We start from the raw sequence: 18063 nt of genomic DNA on the forward strand, positions 1-18063 counted from the left end.
TCAGAAACAGGTCAGATCAAATTAGTGTCAGGCATAATTTGCTTTCCCAAAGCCTTGAGAAGACTTCTCTTGCTTTCTTTTTTTTCCTCCTATTCCTTAGCCATGGCTATGGTAGGACAGTCAAGCCATATGCTGCAAAGAGGCAGACTGGGCTCCTCTTCAACACCGCTCAGGAAGGTCAAATTAATTCAATAAAACTGCATTTGGGTGTTAAACGTTGTTGTAAGAGTTCAGTCAATGCCAACTACTTTAAGAGTTCTGGTTCCTTCAGGGATCACAAGCCCCAGCTGCAGTCAGTGACACCCCACAGGAACAAAAAATATCCTGCTGAGGCTGAATACCTTGTTGTTTCCAGCTGTGCTTATGACATCCTGTTGCTAAGGTTCCTGTTGCTGCTGCTACTTAGATCCAAAATGCCACTTTGTGCTCTACAACCCTAAATCCTGGCCACTGCTTGAAGTGGGAGCTCTGGTTCTTCAGCCACCACGTGTTGGCAGACTGCACATGGCTCCAGGTGACACCAATGGAATTTGTCACAGTTGGAGACCTCTTCCCACCTCTCTGGCATCTTTCTGTGCCAGACTAAATGGCAAGGTGCTGCATATGCTGGCGCTGTGGAGGGAAGGTGGCCTGTCCCTTTCACTTACGGGATTGGAGCTGCTGTGAGAGGGAAGGTGTCCTTACAGGTGCCTGTTTGAGCCAGGTGGGATCAGACATGGAGGCAGAAAAGTTCTTTCCGGAATGCTGAAGGCTGCCTTGGTCAAGGTAAGGACTGCACTTTTTGTCAGTCCCAGGGCAGGTTGGTTGTGCCCCAAAAGAAGTGTATGAAGGAAAGAATAAATTTAGAGGGCCCGGTTGGCTCCAGATGTGGGAGGTCCACGTACACAAGCCCTATACTGCTATACTCCTGATATCCAGAGGAAAGCCTCACACTTTCAGGAGTGACTCTAAGACTGTAATAAAGCAACAGTACAGCCTGGACATTTTTCCCCTCCCCTCAAACATGAGGCTTTTAGGTTGTACTTCACAGAAAAAAAGAAAATAAAACTTTCCAGTGTGATGTCAACAACTGAAGACTTGGCTTCTATGCTCTCTTCCACTTTTAACAGTTCCCCAAAGAAGCTGTCCGTTCCCCAGCCCCTCTTGACTTCAGACAGCATCTCCTTGGTACCACTTCCTTGCAGCATCTCATGTCTGCTCCTGTCTGTTCTGGAACAGCTTTTTGCTGTTTGCTTCCCATTCAGCTGAGCAAGCTCAGCTCCACCTTCTGAAGCACCCAGTACCCTTGCTCAAGGAGGGACACCCACGCAGGATGAGACCCTTTGCACTGTATGCCTGGTTTATTTGTAAGCAGCTGCACAGCCTTTTAAGAGCCTTTTAGAGGAGCCACCTCTATGGTATCACACTGAAGACCAACGTGCCAGCAGTGACAGCTCATGCTGGCATTTGCTCTGCAAAGAACACGGAAGGCAAAAATGGCTTTTTTTAGCTAACTGGTGCCCCAGGGCAGCAATGGCTGCAGGGGCAAGGGAGGGCACATCTCCGTGGCATTTGCCAGATGGTGCCCCTTTGGGGATACCAGTTGGTGGTGCAGCATGTGGCAACTGGAATCCAGCCAGATCCCTGCACCACTTTTTCCTTTCTTTGTTAACCCTGCTCCACTCTTGCAAAAACAAAGCCTGCGTGAGGTCTACCCTGACTCCTGCCTCCTTCCCTCTCTGCTGCAAGTTCCATATTTCAGCCAGCACTGCCACTGACCAGCACAGGCTGCATGAGGGAAGTTAGCAATAGCCAGTTTCCAGCAGTTAGAATTCCTGCCCATGATTTTGCATTAGTCGGAGCATTGTTTCTTCTGCTTCAGCACAGGCTTTTTCTAGGAAGGATTTTCTTGGAGGAGAAGCATGAGCATACTCAGAGGTATATGAGTATGAGAGGAAACACACAGATAGTCTTTGTCCAGAAGCCCAGTAGCAAGCATTTCCCTGTTTTTACATCTCTGTGGAAATACTCATATATGTCTTTCAGAGAGAAGCAGTATCCTTTTGGAAGGGGCAAGGGGGAGGGAAGAAATCAGGCTCCCATGTAATAAATAATGTTTTATGAGTGCTGCTGGCCATTGGTGCATTGGCCATTGGTGCATTGGCCGTTGGTGCTGGTGGATCCAGGACATGAGTACTGCAAGAAGCTGAGTAGAGCTGATTGCTCAGAGAAGAAAGAGTGGGCATGAGCTGAGCAGATAGTAAAAGGATGGGGACCAGGAGGGCAGGTGACAGGGACTAGCTGCAGGGGGTAATTCCTAGCACTGGGAGGGAAGACTGGTGCTGGGTTTGGTTATGTGGTGTGGGAGTGCCTCTTTCTCTCCATCTGGTGTGGCTCAGAGAGGCACTGCTGTCAGGTACCACTTTTCCCAGCCAGTACACTTGCACAACCATCCCTTCAACCTGATGAAGATGATGATCCACCAGGATGAATGGTGTCTGCTTCTGTCTCAGTTTAATGAGACTGAAGTGTTTCGCTAAGGAGGATGAGTTACAAGGAAGACCAAGCTCCTCCCTCTAAGCAACTAAATCCAAAAATAAGAGGCTCCAATTGAGGAAATATGGAGAAAGAAAAGATAACAGCCCTTTAGTAAAGGATATATGTGTATAGGCAGAACAACAAAAGAACACAAAAACAACTAAACACTAATCCTGTACCCAAAGTCCCCCTTCAAGAAAACCCCAGTTCAGTACTTTCTGCCTTTTGGCGCAATTCTAGCCAGGGCCAGCAGGGGGCGCTGTTGGATCACTGGCGGAGCAGAGCCTGCAGTTTCTCTCTGGTGGCCGGCAGGGGGCGCTGTTGGGCTCTGGCGGTCGCCGCGTGAGGGCCCCGGAGCGCGGGAGGAGCCGAAATGGAGATTCCCCCACACCGAGAAGGGGAAGGGGAAAAGGGGGTTCCTCCTATGGACTCACATTGTCGGCAGCTGGCTCTGGCTGGGATTCCCCCCCCCCCTTCATCGATGGGTACAAGCTACTGCCAGCATGGGAAAGGAGGAGGGAAGGGGCAGCCTCTTCCCTCAAAGGTTCCTCCACAGATGGCCCTGGCTTCTCTGATAAAATCCAAGCAGGTCCGAGCCATGGGCAGAACAGGGCACTGGAGAAGAGAGGCAGACCGGGGCCAAAGGCAGCCAGATGAGTTTCAAAATCTAACAAAATGAGTTTTGGAGCCCCTCCACACACACATACTTTCCCTGAGTCAGGGCAAAGGTAAAGTGAGGATGCCGTTTCCCAAGGAGAAAAAAACCAACTTACCTCCCACCCACAATCTTCTGAGGTCCATTAGCTTGGAATGTGAGGCTGCCGCCAGTTCTTTTGTGTGTGTGAATCACTCTAGCCAAAAAACCACCCTGCCCCTCCCTTGTTCAACAACTTACTTTCATGGTGGTGCAGGGGGGAAAAGAATTTCAAGCTTTTTTTTCTAGAACAAGTAAACCTATGGCTTGTTCGTGACTTCATAGGTGTTCAGCATGGCCTGTCCCTCCCTGGTAAGGCCTGTGGCTCAAGCTGTCCCTTTCTTATGAAAAATGCAGCAATGAGACACTAGTTTGCAGAGGAGGGGGCTGAGGATGCACCTCACTTTTACTTGCAGGATGCTACAGTCAGCCCAGGGAAGTGAGTACACCATGCACAAGGGGCTTTAGACTTGTTGAATGTAATCTGCTCTTCGATACCTTTCACAGGCAGATCACCCTTCCCCTTGCCTCTCCAAGGGTCTGCAGATTCCAGCTTGAAAACCCACATTCTGATTTCACTGGGAAAGGTCCAGCAGGAGCCCTGTCAGAAACTGAGAGCAGAAGCCATGTGCGAAACAATGATGGCAGAACCTGTCTGCGTGGAAACTCCCCAGAATTTAGAAACTGGAGCATTTCTGTCCATCAAAACGACTTTAAATTTAAACTCTACAAGGAAATAGAGAACAAAGAGTGTATCACTGCACAAAACCATGCTGCACCCACATCCTGAAGGTCATATGGCTGAAGCCGTATGATTATATGGTTCAAGTGATAGTGGGAAGTTTATAGTACAACTACAAAACTGCTAATTTGTAACAGTGTTGCTACAGCATCGCTTTCTACTTACAGGGACACACTCATAGGTCTGGGGTTACTCCTACTGTAGGTCTGCCTGGCATGGGCCAGCTGCCCTTATGGCTATTTCTAGGTGTCCCTCCACTTCCTCCTGCTTGTTTGGGCAACATACACTCTTAATTTCTTGTGTTTGGTGGAAACAGACTTGAGAAGGATCACGGCTGGATTCCTGGGCATGGCTGCAGCTGCTGTTCTTTGCAGGTGCATTTTGGCCATGGTCAACTTCTTTTGGGAGCAAAGCCTCACCCAGCACGTTGCTCTTCCTGACCGTGGTGGTTTGTTTCTCCCACCGCTCCTCTGGGCCACTACACAATCTCAGGAATTCCCATTAGGCTTTGGCCTTTGTGTAATGAGTTGGACTGTCAACGTCTCTCAGACCATGCCAGGATGGTAAATGTGGCAAATGTGGGAGCTGCACTGACTCTACCAGGAGCTCCTGCTCGGCCACCAGAGAGCAACTGCAGGCTCTGCTCCACCAGTGATCCAACAGCGCCCCCTGCTGGCCCTGGCTAGAATTGCGCCAAAAGGCAGAAAGTACTGAACTGGGTTTTTCTTGAAGGGGGACTTTGGGTACAGGATTAGTGTTTAGTTGTTTTTGTGTTCTTTTGTTGTTCTGCCTATACACATATATCCTTTACTAAAGGGCTGTTATCTTTTCTTTCTCCATATTTCCTCAATTGGAGCCTCTTATTTTTGGATTTACAGTTGCTTAGAGGGAGGAGCTTGATCTTCCTCATAACTCATCCTCCTTAGCAAAACACTTCAATCTCATTAAACTGAGACAGTCAGATACAGAACATAAAACTGAGAAGAGAAGGGAGATATGAGAGAAGGTTGGTTGAAGGACAAAGCTATGGGAGAAGAAAGAAGGGGAGGTGAGAGTGAAGGTTGGTGGAACACAAGAGTATTGCCTTAAAGCAATAACCATCAATTAAAAGACAGCAGGAAAAGTCAGTGCTAAATTAGGCTAAGAATCACAACCATACCAAGCAGAATAAAACCCAAAAGATCAATTAATTGATCTGGGAACAATCAATATGCCGAGAAGTAATGGTAGGAGAAACCAGCATCAGCACTAAGCACAGCTGTGTGGCCAGCCTTCCCTGTGTTTCTGTGCTTCACTTTGCCACTGAGCACAGAGCAGTGTTTTTTAGCAAACAGTAGGTTCTGTTGGAGTCATCTCATACCTGTTTATGTGCTTGTCTTTCCATACACAGATCAACACAGAAATACTCCCTCCAGATAGTTTATACCTCTAATACAACATCAAGAAGTTTTATCTTGTTCTACCTTGGGTGAAGGGCACACATAGCCACAGGTGACACTAAACTGGGAGGGGGGCTACCCTAAGGAATGGCAGAGCTTCTGCCCAGAGGGGCCCCAGTCAACTTGAGAAGTAGCACCTTGTGGTGTTCAAGGAGGAGATGAGCAGAGCCCTGCACAAGGGATGACAAAACTCTGCTCATTCAGCTAGGCTGGAATATTCAAGCAGGGTGACAGCCTTTCTGAGAAGGACTTGGGGTTTCACCAGACAACGGGCCAACCATTATCCAGAAGTATGTTACTATCACAGATAAGATAAATGGGCTGCACTAAAAGCCACACCAGAGCCATAAGAGTGATTTCTACTCACTCTGTTCAGAGCTGGTGAGGCCTTACCAGGATTCATCTCCAGTGTTATGTCTCCAGTTCAGGAGAGGAGCCAGCTGAGACTAGAAATGGTTAGAGGCCTGGAGCACAGAACCTCTGAGGCAAGAGAGCTGGATTTGGGTAGTCTGGTGAAAAGGAGGCAGAGGAGGCATCTACCAGGAGCCTGTGACTGCTGGGAAGGCAGTGACAGACATGATTAAAAAACTCCTGCAGCATCAGGCAATGCAATGAGGGACGACACAACCACAGATTGCAGCTTGAGTGGCTCACACATGAGGAAAGCTTCTCCCCCAGGAAGGTGGTGTCCCCTGGGACATGTACCCAGAGAAGCAGGGATCTTCATCCTTGGTGGTTTCTTGCACAGTGCTCCTAATTTCCAGTAACAGAGACCTTCTGTGTTTGTATATGAGAGCCCCAGTGGATGTGATGTAGCATTGACAATAGGCCTGCTCCAACAGGAAAGCTGAGGGCCACCACAAGCCCCTTTCCACAGGCATGACAACTGCACTGGAAAGAGACCTCAGCATTGTGTAATGTTGTGGAAGGTCCACAATTAGTTCTCAACAATTTCAAGTTTTAGTCTCTTGAAATACAATTAGCCTTATGATTAAAGTCTCTTCCCTTACCCATTCAAAGCACCTTGCCAGAATCAAGAAAAAACAAACAAACAAAAGAAAGAAACAAAACCCCCAAACAGCCCAAACCCCGAACACACCACTAATTGTATTTCCATACTAATCACAATGCACGAGTCCATCTGAGCTTGCCAAGTTGCAGATGCTTGTCCAAAATAGCATCTGAAAGAAATCTGTAGTCATTTTCTATAAAAATACTTCACTGTCAACAGCAATGGGAAAGCCTTGAATTAGACTACTCCACCTCTTAGCCCACAAATACCTTTTTTACAGACTAAAAGAACTGCTAAGAACTCTCTCTTTTTGGTAGAATTTTTCCATTTGTTTCTTTGCTGGTAGACATGATCCTTAATTGTTCATCCACTGGGCAAGTTTTTCTGTCTTTTTGCTAGAAATAAGTCTCTTCACCTGAAAAAGCTAAAGCACATGCAAATGCTGCAAAGAATTAACACAGAAAACAGTTTATTTTTCACTCCAGGAGATCTCAATAACGACATTTCAAACTCTTCAGAAATAAGCTTTAAAGTAATGCTGCAAGGCACATGAAAAAAAATACATCCAGATCTCAAAAAGAGATGGAAACTTCTTCAGACAAAATATGCTTCTAAAAATATTGCTGAAGGTGAAAATCCATTTACATTTAATATTACCACATTTGTTTTTGCAGTTAGAATCATAGAATCATTTAGTTTGGAAGGGAGCTATAAGATCATCCAGCCCAACCACTAACCTAACACTGCCAAGTCCACTGCTAAAACACATCCCTAAGTGCTACATCTATACATCTTTTAAAAACCTCCATGGATGGTGACTCAATGACTTCCTTGGGCTGCCTGTTTCAGTGCTTGACAAGCCTTTTGAGGAAGTCTTTCTCTCCCAAAGAAACTCCTCTCAATATCAACAGGCTTTGACTAAACAAAGATTTGAGAACTCTTGTCTCACCTCGTGTCGTCATTACAATATTTTATAATAAAGAGGTCTGAAACATTAATAGGCATCTTCCACCTCTCCTAAAAAATAGGGAGAGAAAGGCAGTACCTTAGGACATCCAAAGAAAGTGAGGTGAGCTAACAAATAGTATAGGATTTGTTCTGATCAGCAGGGTTCCACCGGATCACTGCCATACTGCTTTTCAAGTGTGTCAGGATTTTAAGTTCACTTCAGCACAGTGCAAGAAAGCCACCAATTCCCAGCAGTAGAGATCTTCCTATATCTGTATATGAAAGCATCCATCTTTTCAGAGGTGCCACCTGGCACCAGAGACTCAAAATGTGTCTGTCTGCCTCTGAGAAAGGATTCTTCAATGCCATTCTCCAAAGAGGAAGAATTCCCACCAACATTCAGGGCTTTTGCAGTGGCAGTTTCACCTGTGCCATCAGGAAATGGCATTAGGAGAGTGATTTTCAGCACACTTGATAATGCCATCTGTGCACTTAGGGAGATCTTGGCTCAGCAACAATACAATAGTCCTCCAACACGAATAGTCTGGCAACTGCAGGAAAAATAAAGGTAAGGTGTTCATCGCGCTTGGCATTCATTTTTCTGTGCAGAACTCAACACCGCTGACACTTCAGATGCCAATTGCAATTAATAAAGCACCTAAACATGTCAAGCGTCACGGCTCAACTCAGTGACCCATATCTCCAAATGCAATTTAGATTCCCTAACTTTATAACTTCCTAAATGGGATAAGTGGGCCCTAACCTAATTCCCAAACATTTCTAACCTTCAGGAGTTCTTTTCATCAGGTTAGCAAAGAATATGGATCCAGTTTTTTCTCTCTTGGTATTCTTCCAAGGATTGAAGGCAATATCACTTTCAAACCCCATTTTTGGTTTGCATGAACCTCCCACCAGTCTGCAAAAGAACAGAATCCCAGGGCAGAAAGAACTTCTCAGGTTGAAAAGGCAATTTTGAAGCTAGTTTTTCCCTTCAGAAAATTTAAAAGATCTGTCCTTTCCTTGTTTCACTGATCTTTAACAGCTTTCAAACTCGGGAAAGAGAGGAAAATTAACCATTGTTTGTAATCCATATTTCCAGGAAAGAGAGGAAAATTAACCATTGTTTGCAATCCATTTTTCTTGGTGTATGAGGAAGCATTACACTTGGCTTTGGCTTTGAAAGAGGGGAAAAAAAAAGACTACCCTGGCTCAGTTCACAGCAAGTGGATTGAACAGTCTTACTGGTGGTGCTCTCATGGTAATGTTCCCTTCCTCATCTCTACCTGCCCAACAGAGCAAATAGGACCAGAAGACAAGGACAGCCAAAGGGAGGGATGATCAGTGTACACTGATGTCAGGTTCTCGTGCTGTCCTGTGGAGCTACCTCACTGTCATCATTTTCCCACCACATTCCTGCACTGGGTGAGTGAGATCAACACTAGCTGAAGACCAATCCTACAGAAAGGGCTTGTTTTCAGCCAAGAGATTTAATAAAAGAGCAGATGGTTTGAAATGCCCATTTGAAGCAGCTCGGGACTAGCTTGGCTCAACTATGCCACAAAATGGCAGGATGAGAGCTGAAAGGAAACATCTAAAAGCAGACCAATATATGCTAACAAATTTTCTGGTCTGAGATCCTTCCCACCAAGTCAGGCTGGTGAAAGCTTGGTGGTGAATCTGAAAGGAAGGTCTATGATTTTAGACAAGTAGACCTCAACTGAGAAAGTTTATTGCTTTATTTGCCTGGCCATGCTTTAAGCTTGTCTAGGTCTTCCTCTCCTCTTTCTTCTTTCTGTCACTATCGTGCCTTGTAAAGAATATTTTCACTGTGACCCACACAACAAGCTCATTCTTTGTCAGCTTGTGCTGCCATCTGCACTTCCACAGCTTACAAGACAAGCCACAACAACCTCTAAGGGACAAGTAAAGGACTCAGACTTCCACAACCTGCACAGGATCAGAGTACAGAGATGAAGAATGTTTGGAATAGAGCAAACCCAAAGCTGACTGAAAGCTTTGGATCATCATGACATTTACACTAAATCCTAAGCATGTCAAAGGCCACTTTTACCTCTCCATTTCCTGGACAATATCTGGTGTATAAGCTGTGTGTCTTTTGAGATTTTCAACTTCCTCCCAACAGAATATCTGAAATCACAGAGTCAAAGTTTTCTGAAGGCAATGGCAATGCTGCAAAATAGAGGCATGTCTTTACCTCTGACTATCTGAAAAATGAACAGCAGCTATGCCCCCGTTCACCTTACAAAACCACCTGCCAGCTCTTTCATGGGTTATGCAGCCAAATTCATGCTCCAGTCCTTATCCTCATGAACAGCACTACAAAGCCACCAATCCAATGCAGACTGGAAAGTGAAACATGCATGAGAGCATGGTTTACTTTGCAGATTGGTGCTGTAAGATTAAGACTCCCCTAACAGTGCACCACATGGTTGTAAATTCATTATGCTTCTCAACACATAGCACATCTTTGCAAGCAAATTGCAAAAGAAGAGCTAATCTTACAAGCACTTCACTTAGCGCAAATGTTCATATACACACATACAAATGGCAAGGAACCACATGTTAAATTCCTCTTCATCCCCTTTTTCTCCCCCCAAGAATCAGGTTACAGCCAGAATCACTTGGATTCTGTCAGACCTAATGTCTTTGAAGCATTTTTCTGGAGTTTCCGCATCCTGGGAACAGTCAATTCTCTTTACAATGGTGCAGCACTGCACCTTTGTGATGATGAAGACCTGTCACATATCAGGCTGTGGTGGTCTGAGCATAGCCAGCATGTGAAAGGGCAAGATCATGGGTTCTCCGTCCCCCAGGGTTCTCAAAACTGACTGGAGAAGGCTCTAAGCAACCCAGTGCAACTTTGGAGTTAGCCCCACTCCCAGCAGATGACAGGACTAAAGACCTCCAGCAGTTTCTTCTCACCTAAACCCTGCTGTGATTCTATGCCGGCTTCTCCAGAACTATCTAGAGATGTTTCTTGGACCATCCTTGGACCAACACTTGCAGAACAACATTTTCATCTACAAATGGAAGGGCAAATAATCTACAGCTCATCTCAAAACATGCAAAAATAACAGCTTCTGATGACTGACAGAGACACCAACTATTTGTTTCATGTTAGAAAAGCTTGACATTAAAGCAACTTCCATTATCCTAGAAGCCAAGGCCAATCACACCTTTTAAGTAAGAATTAAAGCTACATATATTGTTATTAATTAGAAAAAATATTTCTTACCGTTCCTGTAAAAAAATAAATATTGCAAGGTAACAAAAAATAAATATGTATACTTCATCACCCATATGCAGGGGAAAACACCCAGCTTTTATCTGTCATGAATTTCCTGTAGGACTAATTTAGACTCAGGCTTTGAGGTCCAGAATAAGTTCATAAAATTATTAACTTCTCCCCAGACTAGCTCATGAACTAAGAGCAAACAGATTCTCTCTTCCAGGAAAAATGCATTGTCATTTAAAATACTCCTACACCAACATAGCAACAATTCAACACTGAGCTTTATGAGCTCAGTGGGCACATTTGAGTTACAAGCAACATTTTATCAGGATTTCCCTGGGCTATGTTGCTGTTAGACAGAAAAAACCCTCTCACATGGCATGTACTCTTTGTGTTACTCACAAGTTTGCCATTAAGGCCTAAGATGAACTGAAAGCCTCCATCAAGACAGTCTGAGATTAATTAAACCCCATGAAAGATAAGACGCGAACTGGGATTACATATCCCACTATGCCTAGCCCTAGATCTAACCACTTTACCAGAGTATCTCACTGAGAACTACAAGCACGAACTCTTAAAATTGTAAATTTGGGTGCCCCAAACTCATATAGAGGAGCCTATTCTCAAATTCCTAACCCCTAATCCACCCAACCATCCCTCACCAAGACAGACTCTACATTGCCATCACCCACTCTCCTTAGATCATAACGGTGAAAATAAGAGCCTCCACTTAGTACAGACAATAGAAACAACCCTTGTCATGGAAGAGATTTGTATCATTAGGGAAAGGTGAAACAGTAATGAAAACCCCAAGCAATAAAGAGCAAAGATAAAACACTTGTACCTCTTGCATCATGATTAACAACAACAACAAAGTAAAATTACTTTGATCTTGCTATCTCAAAACCCAAAAGAGCTGTTTACAAGCAACTATCACTGAGTGAACCCATCTCTATTGCAAAAGAATGGAATGAGTGGGTGAAAAGCAGATCGGTCTGGGTGACAGAGTGAACTGTCTAAGTTCTCCCTTAATTTTCCTCCACAGACATTCAATCTAGCCACCACGTAACTCAAGTTACACACACATGTAACTCCCTCTCATGCCAGCAGCCGGGAGATGGGAATGTGCTCAGTAAGTTTTTGAAAACAAATGTTGAAGTGCATGCACATCTTTAAGAAGAAATGGCAAACACCAGTGTGGGAAGAGCTGTTTTTTCCCCCTCGTCCTGCCCTGCTTAGTGTTAGACACAGAATTCCTATCTGCACTGATTTGCAGCTGGTGTTTTAAAATGTACCGAAGGGGAATGGGAGAGTTTAATTCCTCAGCCTCTATACTAGGAGATGCTACTGCTGTCCCAGTTTAATCTGTTGCCCCACAAGGTCGTTAAAATATCATTTGGAGCCCTCATCTTTCAGCAATGTATAACTTCAGCTGAATGACCAATGATAACTTCAGCTTATTTACATGCTGAGTTTTATGTGAATTTGATTTTGAAGTAACTGGTTTGAATGCAAACAAGCCTACGAACTAAAATAAAGCTTTTGCTTAAAATTAAGTAGTGCTTTTATTTTTTCCAATTTATGATGATGTCTGATAAAAAATGACATCGATTCATCTTATTAAGTACAGATGCAAGTTGGCAGATACAGATTCCTTTTGTGTCTGTTGTTGTGGGTTGAGCGTTACAAGCTTGTGTATGGTGCTTCTCTTAGCTTGCCTGGGAATTTCAAGGAAAGGAAGTCTCTCCATTTCTCCCTTCTCTTCTGCTTCTCTTTACGCAAAAGTTGAGAGATCCACTTCAGCCCGAGACATGTTTGTTCTTTGCTCTGCCTTATGACAGCTCCTTTGCTCTTATGTCCAGCAAGATGGGCAAAGCTAATGCATTACCTCTTTTTGTGCCTGCATTCTGGGACTGGAAAAATAAAAATTGATTTTAAGTGTAAAAATACAGAATTAACACTTGATTTGCCTATATTTTATAGCATTTCCCCCCAAAGCTTCTCTTAGAAGTCAATACCAAACAAAAATTTAGTGTAATCATGGGATACAGCCGATGGGGTACTGCACAGGAAATAAATGTTGTGTTAATTTGATTTAATGGGAACAAGACTCTAGTGGAAATGGGATGCATGACTAAAGTAACAGTAGTGATAATTTTGCTTACAGAAAGTTATTTGCCATGAGTAGTAAGAATGTTTCCTTAAATTACATTTGCCATAGCTCACAAAAACCTTTCCAGAAGCACACTTTTTGCCTCCTGTGGAGTGAAAGCTGTTTTGAGTGTAAAACCTCTCCAATGTGTGGATGAAGAGCATACTGCACTGTCTGTACATAACTGTTTTCTGCTGGGGAAGTTCTCTAATATTAGAAGGAAATACTTTGAGAGTGCTTTTACGTTTTTGATATTTTGGAAAATCCTAACCAGTGGTTTTTTAAGTCTGAAAAGCTTTTTTCAAAAAAATCTGTTCTTTTTGTATATAAAAATGTAAGCAATAACAATTATGGGAAAAATATGTCATGCCCCATCATGGGAATAGGGATACCTTTTGAAGAAAAAACAGAACTTGCCAAACTGGATTGGTACTCCAGCTGCTTTTTTGGAGGGGGATGTGTGTAGTTGTCATATTCCCATTAAGTCACCATACCATCCAGCTTTCTCATCAGAACACCATTCAGTGATGTAGACAAATGTTTCAGGTAATTTTCCTTTTGTACCTCGAGGAAGTTTGTTCCTCTGCATCTGAACAGGTATAGGGAAAGACACAATCCGTTTGTGGTCACAGGCAGAGTGTCTTTTCCACTTTTGCATATCAAGTTGCAGATGCTTGGTGGAGCAGGTTATTTACAGGCTGACTGTTACTGTATACTGTCGGCTCTACATGTTCACAAGGAACAGCTCTCCTTGCTGTTGGAAAAGCACATTTTTCCACTGCAACCATTTCTTTCTTTGCTTACCCTCTGCATAAAGGATTGCAAGAGGGCAATGGTTCAAGGAGCCCATGTACTCTTCAGCTCCTTCCTCACCCTCAGCTGAAGAAAGGAAAGCTACCCATGCAGCTTTAAAAAGGCACTGAAAGAGAGTAGATTTACATTAGATATTAGGGAAAAAATTCTTTACTGACAGTGGTGAGGCACTGGAACAGGTTGCCCAGAGAATTTGTGGATGCCTTATCCCTGGGAGCATTCATGGCCAAGGTGAATGGAGTTCTGAGCAACCTGGTTTAGTGAAAGGTGTCCCTGCCTATGGCAGGGGGATTGGAACTAGATAATCTTTAAGGTCCCTTCCAACCCAAAACATTCAATGATTCCATGATTCTATATAACATTTACCATTCTCCATCTCTGGCAAAAAGAGAAACCTGACGAAGTTTTCCATTCCAGTCTTGCAGACAGCAGCCTGCAAGACTGTTGTCCTGGTTTAATGAGACAGAAGTCTTTGCTGAGGAGGGCAAGTTATGAGGAAGACTAAACTCCTCCCTCTGAGCAGTTGTAAATCCGAAATTAAGAGGCTCCAGTCGAGAAAATGTGGAGAAAGAAAAAATAACAGCCCTTTATTAAGGAATATATACGTATAGGTAACACAACAAAAGAAAAAAAACCCCACGATAATCCCGCTCCCAAATTACCACCAAACCCAGTTCAGGCGCAATCCTAACCACGGCCGGCAGGGGGCGCTGTTGGACCCCGGAGGGCGGGGGCTGCGGTTGCTCTCTGTGGCCGGCAGGGGGCGCTGTTGGGCTCTGGCGCGAGGGAGGAGCCGGACGGGAAGGGGGGGATTCCTCCTGTGGGATCGCGCTGTCAAAGGCTCTGGCTGAAACTCCCTCTCCTTGTCAAGGGGTGCAAGCTGCCGCCCGGCACGGAGAAGGAGGAAGTGAGGGGAAGAGCAGCCTTTCCCCTCAGAAATTCCTCTGCAGATGGTACCGGCTTCTCCCATGAAATCCGAGGCAAGTCCGGGCCGTGGGCAGAACGGGGCGTGAGGGAACGGAGGCGAACCGGGGGCCAAAGGCAGCCGGATGACTTGGCCGAAAACAAAATGAACCCCGGAGCTCTTTCTCTACAAACACACCCTCCCTGAGTAAGAGCAAAAGTAAAGTGCCGCCTCCCGAAGGAAAAAAGACCCCTCACCTGCCCCTACAGTCTTCTGAAGACATCAGCTTGGAACGTGGGACTGTCAGCCAGTCCTGTGTGTGTCTCAGTCCGGTCATCTTCTCCCCCCTCCCTCGCTCAACACCTTTCTTTCACAGTGGTAAAGGGAAAAAATGCCAAGCAGGGTTTTTTTTTTTTTTTTCTTTAAAACAAGATAACCTATGACAACTGTCAGAGGATGAAAAGAGATGATATCAGTGACACGATTTACATTTTCTACTTCAAAATCGAACACTCCATTCGTGTAAACTCTCCCGCAGCGGTCAGGGAATTCTTCCCATTGAAATGCTTCATCTCACCCAATGAAGAAAGAAACCCACAAAGCAGCACTTTGATTCATTTATTTATTATTTTATAGATATTCCACAGACTACTGATTTATCGCTTATTTCCAAGCCAGCCTCGCGCGCGGAGCGGCGGCTCCTCCGTTGGGCTCGCGGGGGGAGCCGGACGGGCGGCCGCGCGCTCCGGCGGCGGCGCAGCAGCAGCAGCGACTCTCCCGATCGGGTTTCCGCTCGCGCTCGGCTTTCCACTCGCTCTCCCTCTCGGTCTCGCACTCCCTCCCTTCCCTTCCCCTCCCCTCCGCTCCGTCTCTCCGCCTTTCCCGCCCTCTCCCGGCACGGCTCGTCCCGCCGCCCCTCGCCGGGGCCATCCCTTCGCCGGGGCCATCCCCTCGCCGCCCGTGCCCGGCCCGCCGCGGTCTCGCCTCCGCGGGGTTTTCGCCCTACGGGCTGTGGGCTGCTGGGCGGGACGCCGCAGGAGCACCGTCTTTTGGCTCCGCCTGGCCCGGGTCCTGGCCCGGCCCCGGCTGCGGCTCCTCCCGGAGCTGCTCCCGCGGCCCCGCCCGGGGTCGCTCCGTCGCCGCTCCCGGCCAGCCCCGCTGCCGCCCAGATCCCGCCGCCTCCTTTGCGGTCTCCCCGGCCCGAGCTCCGCCGCTCGGCAGCTCGGCCGCCGGCCCCGAGCCGCCCGTGTCCGGTGCAGCAGATCGGGAAGCAGAGCCCCGGGAGGTTGGGGCCCTCGGGCGGAACGCGGGGAGCGCAATGTCTCCCGCACGGCCGGAGAAGCATCCCCTGGAGCAGCTTTACCGGGAGGGCCCGCTGCTGGGGAGCGGCGGCTGCGGCAGCGTTTACTCGGGGACACGCCTCGCGGAAGGCGCCCCGGTAAGAGGCGGGGAGGGGTCGGAGGAGGGAGGAGGGCGGCGAGCTCAGCCCGGCGCTCCTTGGCTTGCAGGTGGCCATCGAACGCGTGTCTTGGGATCGCATCTGAGAGTGGGTCAGGCTGATGAATGAGTGGGGCCAGAGGAAGAAGCCGGGGCGTGCCGGACGGGGATGCAGCGAGGCCCGGGAGGGTGGAAGCTGAGACGCTGCTGGGGGAGCGGGCGACGGATCAGCGGGAGCCGCGGAGCATCCCGAGCTGGGGAAGGTCCAACAGCGGTGGAGCTGGGCAGGAGGCCAGCGGGGCATCGCCTGGGCCGGGAGTGGGCAGCATCCACCTGATGAGCTCTGCTTGTGTTCCATAGGAACACCAGAGTACAGCCCACCAGAGTGGATCCTCTTCCACTGCTACCGTGGCCATTCAACAACAATCTGGTCCCTGGGCATCCTGCTCTATGAGGTGGTCTGCAGGGACCTTTCTACAATGATGAGGACATTGTCCGGGGCCAGCTTTTCTTCCCATCCACATGTCTCATGGCATTAAGAAGCCAAGAAAAGCAGACGGTTTCCCTGTGACTGTAGCAGAGTAGGGAGCATAGCTGATGAGATGCTTCCGCCGGTGCTGGGGGAAATTGTGAAGGAAGTGGCTGAGCGCTCTCCATCATATTTGAGAAGTCTTGGCAGTCTGGTGAAGTTCCCACACACTGGAAAAGGGGAAACATCCCCCCTGCAGCTTAATGGCATCGTGGTCCTCCTGCAAACTGGGGCACAACTGTGGTGTCCCGGAACATGACATCAAGCTGGAGAATGTCCTCGTGGGATATGGGCACCAGTGGAGTGAAGCTGATTGGCTTTGTTTGCAGCACCTTCCTTGAGGACACACTCTGCAGCCAGATGAAAAAAGATGAAAGATGAAAAAAACCCGGTGGGGGCTGGGGGGATGCTCCCGGTCTAAGGCATTGAGGGCTCAGCCTGGCTGGGCACTAGAGGTTCCCTGCTTTGCTGGGGTTGAGGAGAGTGGGATTAATTTTTCAGCTGGCTGCCAAGTAGCTTTTTGGTGGGGGAGAGGGTGGATGTTATGGAATGGGAACCATGCCGGCTCCTGGCCTTGGTGACAGCCTGTACCAGCCACCCTGGCCCGGGCTGGGGAAGCCAGCCTGACAAAAACATGGCAAGGTGGCAGAGGACAGAGTTCTGCACCCATGTGCCAGCCGTTTTCATTTGCAGGCCCTTAAGGAAGGGCTGGGGCTGGGAAAGTCGGGGGTTTTCCCTGCCTATGGGGAGCTTTATTCCTTGCGTGGAGTAGTCAAACCTTCCCCAGCCCTGTGATACATTGATAACATTTTATGTTATTCTTATTTCCAAGTCTTGGTTTTAATTTACTTTCGTGCAACTGTTATTTGTTTTTTAAAGGAAGATTCTACCACGTGCCTGGACCAGACTGGGAAGTGCTGGGGCTGTGGAGTGGATCCACTGCCAGTGCTACCCTGGCCATGACCCTTCAAGACAGACAAGAACATCATCTGGGATCAGCTTCTCTTCCAGCAGTGGGCCTCTTGAGGTGGGTACCCAGCTTCATGGCATGGGTGGCAGAACGGGTTTTGGAAGATGGCAGTGGGCACACGAGCATTCTGCTCTTGCAGAATCAGCTGAGGAGGTTGATCTCCTGTAGTTAGCTGGAGGAGGTGGCTGGCACATCCTGCCATTCTGCTCTCCTCCAAAACAGAGAACGGACTGGGAGGTTTGGGCTCTGGGCACACCCAGTGGCATGGCGTGGGCACTGCGTAGTGGGACAGGGTGGACAGGAGCCTTCTCCCACTGTCTGTGGGTTTCTGGTTTCTCTCCCCAGGGGCCCAGCACCTCATCACATTGAAACAGCATCATCAGCCTGCAAATTTGGGAGGCAGGGGGCTGTTTATTTGCTGTCAAAAATAAACCTTTTTTTTTGTAATCAGAGTGTTTCTTTCATCCTTTTCCAAGCTTTTGGTCCCTGGGTAATCTTTTTGTGTCCTTGTTCACCTGCTTTATTGCCACTGGGAGGGGGTTAAGCAACCTGAAAAATGAAACAACAGCTCCTGTTTGAAACTGCAGCAGCCACTTGAGTGACCTCGAACTGCCACCCAGGCACTCATGCATTCAAAAGGCGAGAAGCTTGGA

General features: G+C 47.2%; 1 long non-coding RNA gene across 2 annotated transcripts; it reads left to right on the forward strand.

Moving 5' to 3' along the window:
• The first annotated feature begins 15708 nt into the window (after positions 1–15708).
• LOC113957283 lies at positions 15709–17857 on the forward strand. Of its 2 annotated transcripts, XR_003531113.1 has the most exons (4): positions 15709–15912; positions 16272–16594; positions 17320–17467; positions 17756–17857. It is a non-coding gene; the product is annotated as an uncharacterized LOC113957283 (long non-coding RNA). The 2 variants fall into 2 exon arrangements; XR_003531112.1 differs by lacking the exons at positions 15709–15912; positions 16272–16594 and having other exon boundaries at positions 16970–17467.
• The last annotated feature ends 206 nt before the right edge of the window (positions 17858–18063 follow it).

Source organism: Corapipo altera, unplaced genomic scaffold (genome assembly GCF_003945725.1).
Source record: "Corapipo altera isolate COAL_440 unplaced genomic scaffold, ASM394572v1 76, whole genome shotgun sequence".
NCBI lineage: Eukaryota > Metazoa > Chordata > Aves > Passeriformes > Pipridae > Corapipo > Corapipo altera.